The sequence below is a fragment of the Solanum stenotomum genome, chromosome 4, assembly GCF_019186545.1.
Source record: "Solanum stenotomum isolate F172 chromosome 4, ASM1918654v1, whole genome shotgun sequence".
Classification (NCBI taxonomy): domain Eukaryota; kingdom Viridiplantae; phylum Streptophyta; class Magnoliopsida; order Solanales; family Solanaceae; genus Solanum; species Solanum stenotomum.
Window position 1 is genome coordinate 17,354,593 of NC_064285.1, and position 13,691 is coordinate 17,368,283.

A 13,691-nucleotide genomic window follows, 5' to 3' on the forward strand; every position below is an offset into this window, starting at 1 on the left:
GATGTTAGATATTCACTTCAACAAATTTAGAACAAAAGCTAACTCAGATGGAGATTATATGTTATTTTAAGTCAAGTGAATATCATTATCCCTAGATCCATTGATCCAATCAAATATTACTCAGTTTAGGAGAGTCAATACATATAATCAAAACTAGAGATTAAACTTTAATGACTTGTATTAATTTCATCCGTTATGGAGGAAGGTCTAAGCCAACACATGAACTTAATACTTCACTAAAATTTAGTCATGAAGACCATAGAGAACAAACTCTATCACCACTATATATCATAGTTGAGTAATTTTTCAGTAAAATTAATTTTTCAAGATACAAAAATTATCTAAAAAAATAAATCATCTGAACGACCTCAAATTACCAAATCACTACATAACAATGAGTATTTTAAATTTGATCGTTTCTGATGAACCTACCGAATTTCAGATCAATTGGATTTCAAAAATAATATTTATCTCCAAAGCTATGATCAAATTCAGATTCAAACAATTTGAGGAAAAATGAACAGATCTACATCCTTATCATATTCAATTTATGTTAACTCATCACGTGTAATCATGTACCACATATAACATAAATAAAACCAATATAAAGGATGTCATTCATACCAAATCACATTTCAATTTCAGAGAACAACTTTAAAATCATTTTAACGACCTCAAAGAATCTTAACTACATAACAATAAGTACTTCTTACTAAGCCGTTATCAATGAACTTACCAAATTTCAGGTCAATTGGAACCTATAAAGAATCTTTATTTCCAAAGCTATGACCAAATTCAAATTAAGTAATTTAAGTATCTTTAGGAATTAAAACAATATGACCTACATTCTTGTATCAATTCATGTTAAATAACCATGTGCAATCATGTTTCAAATTTAACATAATCATACTTGACATAAAGAATGATCTTATCATATATTCAAATCAAATTTTAATCCGAAAAACTACCTAAACCCATCTAAACGATTTTCGATGGAACCATCAAATCTCAAGCCAATCAGAGATCATAAAAATTCATGACCTCCTAAACTATGACCAAATTTGAAAAACAACCGTTTTAGGCATAGTTAATGACTAAAATAACATGATTCAAATTTTCATTCTCTTTTAATAATTATCTCATGAGCACAAGACATATTGTGTGTTTTTCTTTTGGCTAAGACACACAACTAACCTCTTTACAACATATTGTTCTCTCAATTAATACACTTGAGAATTCAAGATATTATATTTCTCCCTTTAAATCGGTAAAAATCTTTAATATGTCTTCTCATGAATTAATTTAAGTGTTACTAGTATCTAAAGGTAAATCCCCTTTCGAGTAAACAAACCTTTACTAGTATACATTTATGAGGAACAATCCATACATGATACATTGAGGATATTCTAATGACTCAAATAAATAGACCACTTTCGTAGATTCTATTTGTTTATCATAATTCTCAATTCATATATTGTAATCTCACATAATATATTCATGCTAATATATTCACATGAAAAAAAAAACTATGCTCATTAATAAATAAATTCCTTTTCTATTCAAAATCAATCCAATTACACTTTTAACTCGTTCTAGTAGTCACTGCCCTTTCGTGACAATGAAAAAACATAAATAACAAGTTACTTCCTGTAATTTATGATCAAAAATAAGGAAAAGAATATTTGAAGAGAAAACTAAATTACAAAAGGAAACACATTGAAAAACCCACAACTTTTATCATGTATACCCATCTAATTGATATATATATATATATATTTTAAAAAAAGAAAGTAAAACACGATGCGTGCTATCAATTCAAGGTGCATAGCCGCCATGTGATACTAACAATACCTCAACTTCCTTTTTATTGTTTTCTTTATACAAAAACAAATAAAGTTGGGTAGAATCATTAAAACTCCACACCATGTCCGCCGCCATTAACATGTACAATGTTCAATTCCTTCTTGATTTACTGATCACAAAAACACTCTTTTCGACAAATAATTCTTTTAACCAAACAAACGAGGAATCTCATGTCCAGTACTTCAATGAATTAATACGGCACACAGTCTGACTAGAGAATTAAATTCTGAAAACACGTAGTGGAATAATATACAATCACAAGTGCATTATCTTTTCAAGTTATCTATTTAGATGTAAGCTAGGCTCTCGATGCCAATTGTTGGAAAACTCTATGCACAGCGGAAGCATACTAGAATCTTACTGCTTACATGAATAATAGATAACCAATAATCATTTATGCTAGATCACATAATCATGCTAGAGCACATAAACATATTGAAATTTAATTCGATAAATACCTCTTGAAGCGTGAACAAATACCTTCAAGCGAATCCCCAAGTTAGACAGACCTTCAAGTGAATCTGCAAGATAGCTATGGTCTTCTACAATGATCCCAAGTTCACATCTGAACTCTCTCAATACTTGGGTGGGCAAGTATCGAATAGAAAACTAATCAATCTTTTTCTAGGTTAGGAGAATCTCTATTTATAGAGATTTCTTCCCCAATCCAAAAAGGAGAAGAAAACCCAGTTTTCTTGAAAAACAAGAAAAACACACGCCTACTCCTTTTTCCCCTAAGAAATAGGATTCTGAGTTCTAGTTACATATGGGCACTGGAGGGACCACAAAATTAATTACTGAGGCTTCCTATTATGGAAATAATTTCAAATAATTAATTTGAATTATTCTTACCATAATAAATTACAAATCATTCCACTAGAAATTCGTAATTGCACTCCTTTATTTATATTTCATAATTCCCCATTAAACACTTATGAAATTCCCCATGTTAAGATTTCAGATACTAATGAATAAATTAAATTACTGATGAATTTAACTTAATGATTAATTTCCTTTAGAGCACTACTTAACTTATTTCATGTGTCGGATTCATAAATTCACTTGCAAGGTTTGACACGATGAAAACTTATAAGTTTCTCAAAAAGACATATCAATCAATCTCTATAATGAGACATGAATTCCATCAACTAACTTATTATTTCACAAATATATATTATTATCATCCAACTTACCAGGCATATTGACTCATCTCAGAATGCACTAGCACAAAATGCACTAGCACAAGAAGTTGGAACTATACCGTTCCCATAATCAAGATAAATTACATATAACCTTGTGCTACAATCGTACCGATGGCATGTCCAATTTCCATCCTAGATTGAGAACAAAAAACTTTATACTTATAAGAACCGATGATTTAATCCTCTGTGTATAAGCTAAAACTCTACACACTAAATCATCTACTATATAAGTAAACAGACACCATAAACGAATATATGATCTATTAAAATTGAGCAAATATTTATTCTATAATAAATATTATTTCTTAACACATGGTTAATAGTATATATCCCAACAGACTAGACTTCACTTCCTGTCCTAAATAATATTTATTTTGTGTTGTTTTCCAACCTTTATTGATTTTTTGTATATTTTGCATAGTGTTTTTAGATAAATATTTTGCCAGTTAGTGCCGATGATACCTTCGAAGCAGAGGCGTATTCAGGATTTCGAGATGATGGGTGCATTATTACAAAAGGTTTATCTAAGAAATAAATTTGATCGGTTCCACATTTAGGTTCTTATTATTGAAAATAGTTAAAATTTTAATATTATATTCCCAAAATTAATTAAAGTGTCAAAAATGTTACCAATAACCATTTAGAAAGGTGTTATCTAATTTTAGAAGAGAAAATGGTCTAAAACCTCTCCAATCTATACCCAAAAACCCAACTACACACTCCAACTTTACGGGTGTCCTATCACCCCCTTGAACTGTTTAAAACTAAAATAATTTACTCCCTAGACGCTTACGTGGCACAGTGAGTGTATCTCTTACTCTCTTAGAGAGAGTGAGGACCAACACAAAAAATAAAACTTTATTTTTGAAATTTTCATAAATATGTGTATTTTTAGTTATTTTTTTCTTATTTATTTTCTTTCTTCTTCACAACAACATAAATCAAATCTATGGCAACACCAAAGTTCTTCACCATCTTGAAATCATTCCTATCACAACATTAATTGATACACCACAAATCGTTTATAGCAATTTCATCCATTACTCTCCATAATCAAGAACTATATATAAAAAATCATTGATTTATGCACCAAAAATCTTTTAAATCAAAGCAAATTAAGCTTGGATAAGCTTAAAACATGAACACCCAAATGATTTTTTTCAATAAACTTTGAATATTAAGATAGTTTTTTATCCTATATTTAATACCCAACAGATCCATGACTAATATTAATAACTGGTCCTTTTCCTACGCATCTGAAAAGTTAGCGTCTGTTCTTCATCTTCTTCACTCCATTACTCTGAAATTTGGTGCAAAACCACCCTAAATCATCTCCAAATTGCCTTAAATTTTAGATATAAGCTTCCTTCGATGTTTTCAACCTTTTGATATATTACCCACTCAAAACGGTGCTCGTTTGTGGCAAGTCGAATTGTTAGCTCAAGCTTTTTAACTAATTTTAATGGAGGTTTCAAGCTTGACGATTTTCATGAAATTTCGGGTGTTTCTTTAAATTTGAAAATCACAGCCATAAACTCAATCAAACTCAATGTATTCAACTTTAAATAATGGGATAATGCATAAGTACCCCCTCAGCCTATGCCCAAAATCCCTGAGACACACCTAACCTTTACTAAGGTCCTATTACCCCCCGAGCTTATTTTTTAGTTAATTTTTTACCACTTTTTGGCCTACGTGGCTGAGTCCGTGACTTCACCTATGTTAGGCGTGTGGGTGCAGGTTTTAGACAGCACTGACCAATAAAAATTGGCCATGTGTTAAAATAAACTTGAAAAAAAATAAATATTAACTCAATTGTCTTCTTCTTTATTATTGCTCTTCATGTTTGAAAAAAAAACCTCCATTATCATAAGTTAAATTGCTCCTTTCTTCGAAAAGCTAACAAAATAAAATCAAGAAAAAACTAACCTTTGAACTCAACCACGATTCTTGATGACTTAGAAGTAGCGGTGTACATAGGTCGGTTTGGTTTGGTTTTCATTAAAAAAAACCTAAACCAATTATGTCGGTTTATTAAATCTAAATACCAAATCAAACCATGCAAAGTCGGTTTTTTCGGTTTCGATTTTAGTCGGTTCTTTCGGTTTTTTTTGGTTTTTTGGTTTTTTTTTTTCGGTTTTTTACAACTTAACGGTGTTTGAAAAAGAGATCAAATATATTTTCACCAACCTGTGTGATAAGCTAAACTTAAGAAGCGTTAAATGAATATAAATTTTCATAAAGACGGTAAAATTCACATGAGTACAAAATATATTTTTTTGAAATATCAACGTTCATTATATTAAATTAATAAGATTAAAGGATACAGTCAAACAGAATACAAAACGAAATATTTACAAAGTAAATTGTTAACTTCAAATTTGAAAACCATAACAATATAATTATAACTTTGGATCTTAATACAAAATAAAATATTTACAAATTTTGCAAGCCCAAATTTGAAATAAAATATATAAACATTGAAAACTATAAACTAGCTAAAATATATTAACAAAGTAGATTATAAGTAATATTTTTTTTATCTATAAATAAAACAAAATTATATATATAATATTTACAAAATTTTACAAGCCCAAATTTGAAATAAAATATATAAACATTGAAAGCTATAAACTAAATAAAAATATATTAACAAAGTAGATTATAAGTAATATTTTTTTATCATATTTTTTTATCTATAAATAAAACAAAATTATATATATAATATTTACAAAATTTTACAAGCCCAAATTTGAAATAAAAATATAAACATTGAAAACTATAAACTAACTAAAAATATATTAACAAAGTTATAATATTTTTTATCTATAAATAAAATAAAATTATATATATAATATTTACAAAATTTTACAAGCCCAAATTTGAAATAAAATATATAAACCTTGAAATCTATAAACAAACTAAAAATATATTAACAAAGTAGATTATAAATAATATTTTTATCTAAAACATAAAGTGATAGCTTTTTGAAATTTTGGGAAATGTAAAAGCTACTTTTGAACTTATAACTTACTTTTTAGAAAGTTGAAAAAGTGTGGCCCAGTGCGTGTTGAACAAAGCTTTCAACCTATCTGGTTTATATTGCCACGTAATCCGAAAAGTGGTAAAAAATTAATCAAAAAATAAGTTCCGGGGGGGGGGGGGGNNNNGGGGGGGGGGTAAAGGACCTTAGTAAAGGTTAGGTGTGTCTTAGGAATTTTGGGCATAGGCTGGTGGGTACTTATGCATTTTCCCTTAAATAATTAACAACCATCTATGTTATCAACATATTTCAAATTGAAGATCCAAAATACATTCATAAACTTTGACGTTTTTGACATTAAATTATTTTTTTAAATAATAAGTCAAAAAGGAAAAAGAATTAAAAAAAATGTTTTAAATAAAATTTCTACAGAGCGTGAGTCTCACCCATTAGCATAGATGTGGTTATGACGTTTTAAGGGTATAATAATTTATGTTTTAAATAGTTCAGGGGGGTGATAGGACACCCATGAAGTTGGAGTGTGTAGTTGGAATTTTGGGTATAGATTGGGTGGGCTTTAAACCATTTTCTCAATTTTAGAAAGAAAAATAAAACAAGATAAATATAAAATTCAAATTTCTAACCTCACGTAGAGATGTGCACCCAGTCATCATCACATTATATAATACTCTGAGTGTGATTTTTTTAATATTTTAACAAAATATCACACTACTATATATGATCTCGGGAGGCAGGAGCATGATTTCACGTAAACCCGATGACCCCCCTTGGATACGCCTATGCTCTTAAGGGTGTCTCTGTAACTATCGATGACATTTTTTAAGTAGTTAGTTACAGGACGATATGCACTTTGTATCACTTTCCAGGACTATTGGAATATGTTTCTTTCTCATCTCTAGTAGTCTTGATGGAGTGTTCTAGTCATCTGTGGTAGATTATATTTCTTTTTGGAGGTTAGTTGATATATCAGGTTCACTTTTTGTTGTGTAAGGCAGTGAGCCTGTTGGAGGAGGTTTACTGGATGAGGAGCCTAGAATGGTTTGCTCTGATTTTGAATTGTTGTTTGAAACCACACGTTGAGTAGATAGGTTTGCGTAACGTTATCCTAATTGATATATGATGATATTTGTGTATGTATTATTCTATGATGGATGAATCTGATCGCTAAGCTATGCCATCCATATATCATGGAGTACAAGGATTCTTGGACCAATAAAGTCGGGCTGGTCTGTTGCTTCTTCGTACCTAAAATTATAAGTTATTCTATTCTCCCATGTAACCCTCTCTCAAGGTTTTACCTTTGAAAGTGTGTGTGATGGTTAAGATTTCTTCCTATCATTTACCAAACATCTCGGATCCAAGATATAGAATTAAAGAAACTTTTGGTAAGAAGTGTTTTGCACCTGCAGGTAGAACATTACACAACATGAATTGTGCACAATATCATTAGAGAATGTATATGATTTGAGCAGTTGTGACGATTTTCGAACAACACTAAGTTACAAGAAAATTACCTGTGTAGGTCCTATTTTTTAGTTATGCGGTGTTTGGAAAAACAACAAATTCCTCTGGAGTGTAAGTTTCATGCATTTTTATTTTAAGTGAAATTTGGTACTGATATCTTTTTTCCCCTGTGAGAGAATCTATGTACATTTGAATCCCATGGTAGTCAATTGACTTGTATTATCTGATTTTGGAATTGATGAATTAATTAATGTTAATTGAATCGGAATCGACAAGTGCTGCAGTCCTACTCAAACCATTGAAAGGAATGGTCATTGGGTTGGAGAATCTGGTGTAGCCTTCAACAGTGGGAGTCCTAATGTGTCTAATGCCTTTGTATAGAGTTTTTGGTAAGATTTCTTGCTTAATTTGATTTATAGTATTAGCTAGCAGTCAAGTGAAATAATTTAAAAGACTCACTGGTGTTGTCATTGTGCATGTTAGAATGTATGCGTCCACTAGTAATTACTCGACTAGGTCCCCCGTCAAAACAATAGTGCGGAAAATAAATAACTCAAAGTTAATCAAGCATAAGAATTTTATGTGAAAACCCTCTTGCTCAATGGAGGTTAAAACCACGACATGTACTCACAAGATTTCAACCAAAACTCCATTTCACTCAAACAGAGCAAAGTTTCAGATTACAAATTCTTGCAACCTAGGAATTAAGAATCTTTAATCCGTTCCCCCTTTCTATAGCAACTCTACTACAAAGGAATCTAAGCAATAACTCTATTACTACTAAACAAGCTAACTCTAGCTGATCTAGACTTCAAGAACCCAACTAGTCCAACTCTAGGAATCATCTCAGATCTCGAAGATAAGAGCTAAGCAAGCAGTAACTCTGCTGCACCAACACATCAACTTACTCTAGTTGACACTACTAGGCAACTCTACCCAAGAGAACATAAAAATAATGATTTAAAGAGGCTTGACTAAAACTTAGATGATTCATCTAACTCTAGTTATCTGACTCAACCTAAAAACATAGAAAAGCACCGATCTACTATCCTTTATATCTTAGGAGTAGATTTACAATATAAGAACACAAGAGACAAATCTCAAAATACAACAAAGACGCTTCTGTACTCCATCAGGTCCCTTGTTGAATATGAGCACTGTTCTTCCTTAAAGATGGCTTCTTCTTTGTAAGCTTATAAATTTTCAGAATTCAAAAATCTTGGATTTGTCTTCGGAGAAGAGAATATTATCAAATGGACAAAAACTCTTAGGACTAAGCCATGTAGAACAATGCCATACCTTATTGATAAGAGGTTGATTAGATTGTTTTGTTCTTACCAAATTCCAAACAATATTGTTAGAGAATTTACCATTGTCTGTAAGATCCCAAAAAACTTAATCCACCTTCTTAGGGTTGCCAATCTCTATGTACAGATATAAGCGCAAATATGGCTTGGCAAAATCATTCCAAGTTTGTTGTTGATGAACATCTTGACTTGCAATTTTGATCTTTTGGGTGAATCGGGGGCTTGATAGCCCAAGGGGCCCTCACCGATCCAATTGTCCCCCAAGAAGAGCTAGGACCTAAATTAACTTGGCAAATCATATGTTTTTTCTGCGTCTTCTCTAACTTGAAGCATGTGTTTCCAGGCATGAGAATTACCTGAAGCCCGTTTTTTACCTACCACATGAGCTCTGTTGCAATACTTCTATTTGGCAAATGAGGCCCAAAGAGAATTTGAGGTTCTCAACCTCCACCATCTCTTCATTGCTAAAGTCTTTCATACTTTTGATACCAATACCCCCATCGTCATATGGAACACATAAATTTAACCAAGAACTCCAAAAGTTATTACAACCTTGGCTACCATCCCAAAAAAATAATCAACTAAATGCTTCTCAATTAACTTAAGAGTACCTTTGAGAGGGGTCAAAGCAGAGATAGTATAAATAGGAAGTGATTGGCGAATACTCTTGATCAAAACAATGAGCCCCCCCCCCCCCCCCACCCCACCCATGAGAAAGAAACTACCAACATACAAGGGGAAACCAAGATAAGTAAAAGAAAAGTTTTTTCCATGAAACTGGTTCATCTCCTTAACCTATTAATCCTTCGAGTTGAAGTTTTAGGAGTAGGTAAAAATAAGCTTTATCTCTATTAACTAGCTAACCAGAACTTGACTCATATACTGTTATCCAGTACATGATGAGTCTCATATAAGGAGTATTGCCACTACTAAAAATAACAATGTCATCATCATAATCCAAGTGATTTATATTAGGACAATTAGGAGGCATGGAAAAGGGGATGAACCTATTATGATCGTTCAGATCATTTAAAGATCTAGAGAGGACCTTTACAACCAAAATAAAAAGAGAGGGGGAAAGACGATCACCCTGTCTTAAACCTTGAGAAGAAGAGTAAAAATCATATCTAGCGCCATTAATAGCCACAGAGTACCAATTTTCAGAGATAAGATTAAAGATCATGTTTGTCCATTGTTTAGAGATGCCAAACTTAGTCAAAAACAAATATCACAAAGTGCCAATACATTCTGTCATATGCTTTGGCCATATCAAGTTTCAAAACAACATTGCCACCCTTGTTAGTCTGAAAAATATTCTGAATATATTCCTGAGCTAAAAGAACATTCTCTGTGATTCGTCTCTCTTTTACAAAACCGCGTTGGTTGGGAGAGACTAGATATTTCAACATAGGATTTAATCTCAAGGAATATATTTTGGAAACAATTTTGTTAGTAAAGTTTGAAAGACTTATGGGCCTGAACTCACCATAGCAACTAGAGGTGTCAATTTTAGAAATTAACACTAGGCAAGTGTGCGAGAAGTACCTAGTCAGCTTTTTTCCATCTAAGAAGTCTTGAACATAGGCAATGCTATACTCTTTGATAATATCCCAGTAGCTTTGGAAAAATGTTCCATCATATCCATGTAGCCCTGCAGCACTTAAAGCACTAAGATGGAAAACAACCTATTTAATTTCTTTTTCATCGGGCATAATACACAACATTTTCCAAAGTGATCAAGTTAGGAATACACTGAAGAGTTTCACAATTAAGAGACGGTTGAGGACGATTAAAAAAATCTGCAAATGTTTAACTGCTGCCTTGGAGAATTTTTCATCTTCGCTGATCCATTTTTCTCTTTTGTTCTTGATTTTGGATAGATTCATCTTTCTTCTCTTTTCCCTTATCATGCTATGGGAGTAGTTAGTGTTTTTATCACCTTCTTCAAGCCATATGCATTGAGATTTTTGAAGAGGTATGGATTCTTGCAATTTCATCCAGTTAATATACTCAACATGGTCTTTATTAACGTCTTGCCTGCTTTGTTTAGTATTCACTTGAATATCAATTTCTTCTAAACTTTGAAGCTTTATTTTCCACTAGATGGTATTCTGATGAACATCACCTATTTGTTTCCTCGACCATAAACTCAATTTTTCCCAGTATCTTCATCTTTGACTGTAAAATCCACATGGGGTTGAGGTTAAATATTAAATTTTTCTATCATTAAAAGTGAAACTCTAGAAATTTATTTATTTTCCTCATGATTTCTCATGTTCAATCCTTTTGAATGATTACAAGGAAATGTAGTTATCAATTTTTTATTACATTGGAAGTTGTGCCACAAAAAAAAGTTAAACGTATTGAAGTTTGATGAAATTAAAATTGAATGACATTCATAGCTTCTATATAAAAAAGTAAGAGTTTTATACTGGATAGAATATTCTACACTTGAGTACATTAGTATAAATGTACTATGTGTGATCATAGGTTACTATAGATGCAACCAATATGTTATTGGGCGATGATATCGAGTCGATTTTGCATCACAACCCTGTCACAATAAGTAGGAATGCACAACTGGTAGAAGCATGTTTTTGCAAAAGGCAAGTGCTGACAAGACTCCGAGGTTTTAGAGATGCAAAGTCTAGAATCTAAACAGCGAAAACTCTCTAGAGGTAGATACCTTATTGAAGTCCAGAAGAAAAGAAGCACCTTTTTCTTCCCAGCAGGCATACACCCAACTATTGCACGCAAAATAAAAAAGGAAATAAATATGTGTTAGAAAGAGCGGGTCAAAGTGTGAAGTTTAAATAATGTGACGATATATGACTACCTTCCAAAACCAGGATATTTGATGATTATTTTCTTCGTATCAAGGGTAATCTGTATGTGCTTTACAATCTTCGATAGAAATAGCAGTTCCACTCCCATCAAGCATTTTGTCAAGATAACTCCGAAACAAGGAAGTCTTGATACTTGAGGTAGTTATATCAAAAAAATCTTGAGAAAAATGAGCTATCTACGAAGCAATTGATGTGACAAAACGATGTTGAATAAGGAGATTAACATACTTCTTTCTATTCTTACTGTTCACAACAATATTTTTCCCATTGGGACAAAGCTCGACTGTTTTTATGGATCCCAACTCTTCAACATATAAGCAAAGGTCAAGCTAAGTATATCTTGATCCACTGTCTCAAGATTCATCTCTATTATCTGCTTGTAGCTACTTTATAAGGTGTGATCTGCATCCCAAATATCCTTCAATGAAATTCCATCTCTAGCCAATTGCAAGAAAAACACACGAACAAATATATCTCCGAGTTGGATTTTATGCATTAATGCCACTGCAATCATTCTACCATAGAAGGTGATAGACTTATTGAATTGGATTGGATTAGTATTAATGCATAGAATCCAAATCAGAGTTGTATTTGATCGTGTGGTCTTTTTGCAATTAGCTGGAGGGGGAATTTCACTGGAGGATATTCTGGATGCAGATCCCACCTTATACAGTAGCTGCAGGCTGATACTCGAGATGAATCCTGAGCGAGTGGATCAAGATATACTTAGCTTGACCTTCGCTTATGATGTTGAAGAGTTGGGATCCATAAAAACAGTCGAGTTTTGTCCCAAAGGGAAAGATATTGTTGTGAATAGTTAGAATAGAAAGAAGTATGCTAATCTCTGTATTCAACATCGTTTTGTCACATAAATTGCTTCGCAAATAGCTCATTTTTCTCAAAGTTTTCTGATATAACTACCTCAAGTATCAAAACATCCTTGTTTCGGAGTTTATATTTTGAGAAGCAATGATCCTTCAACTCTTAATAAAGAAATTCTCTCAACATTTTCAAATATTTATCTCTTTATCTCTCAATAGTTTTCTATTTCTCATTTTTCTATTTTTTCTAAGTTTCTGCTTTGGGTAAAGAACGAACAAAGAACAAAATTGGAGTTTGATCAGTTCTCTTTTGTTTGCCGGTGGTACCGCGTTGGTTGGAATCACTAAAAGTTTGACTATGACAGCTACTATTAACCCGACATAAACCACATGAGCTATAGTGGAGTCTGATGTATACGCCCTATCGAGATGACCCAATATACCTTTCCAGGGGGTATAAAGGCATGACTGTGGCGTTATCAGTAATAATGATGCCCAATAGAGGGGACTTAAAATCCAATGCGGGCACCTAGTTCTGTGACTATGAGGGTACGCTGAACCCTAGTCCAACTCAGTGTTAAGTCTACTCCCAAGTGAATACATCTGAAGCTAAAATGTACTAAATATTGAATATCTCAAATTACTGACATGCTAATTAAGAATGCAACATTTATATATTGAGAATGTGACATTCAAAATATGAAGCATGATTATTTGTTTAACTGACCTAGCAAGTATAATTCCTGAACTAAGAGAATTTACACAAACTAGGGTTCTGAGTTTATACAAGGAATTAAGTAACGTTTCCAAGAAAATATGTTATTTAGACTATGGATACTATAGCAGCTGAAATCATAACAAATTCCCAAGATTTTACAAACCCGAGGTCCAAACAAGCTATGTGGAATCAAGGCTAGAGACCAAGTGGATGAAAGGAACCCACTAGTGAAATCCTACATACCTGGTGATGAAATTCCCGGAGAAATCATTTATATTTTGGGGCTGAAACTTGAAGAACACATTTGCTTGTTCTTGGAAAACTGGCGCCTCTTTCAGATCTCTTTGCTCTTAGTTTTGGTGATTTTTGGTGAATAAAGGTTTTGAGTAGGTTCTGACTATTTTATTACGCTAAGACTGAGTAAAACAAAGTAGTTTAGGTATTAAGAAATGTAGTTTTGCGGCCC

General features: G+C 32.3%; 1 pseudogene; it reads left to right on the forward strand.

Moving 5' to 3' along the window:
- The window catches only part of LOC125861338 (E3 ubiquitin-protein ligase UPL5-like), a 33,828-nt pseudogene extending 21,321 nt beyond the window's left edge, over nucleotides 1-12,507 (forward strand).
- The last annotated feature ends 1,184 nt before the right edge of the window (nucleotides 12,508-13,691 follow it).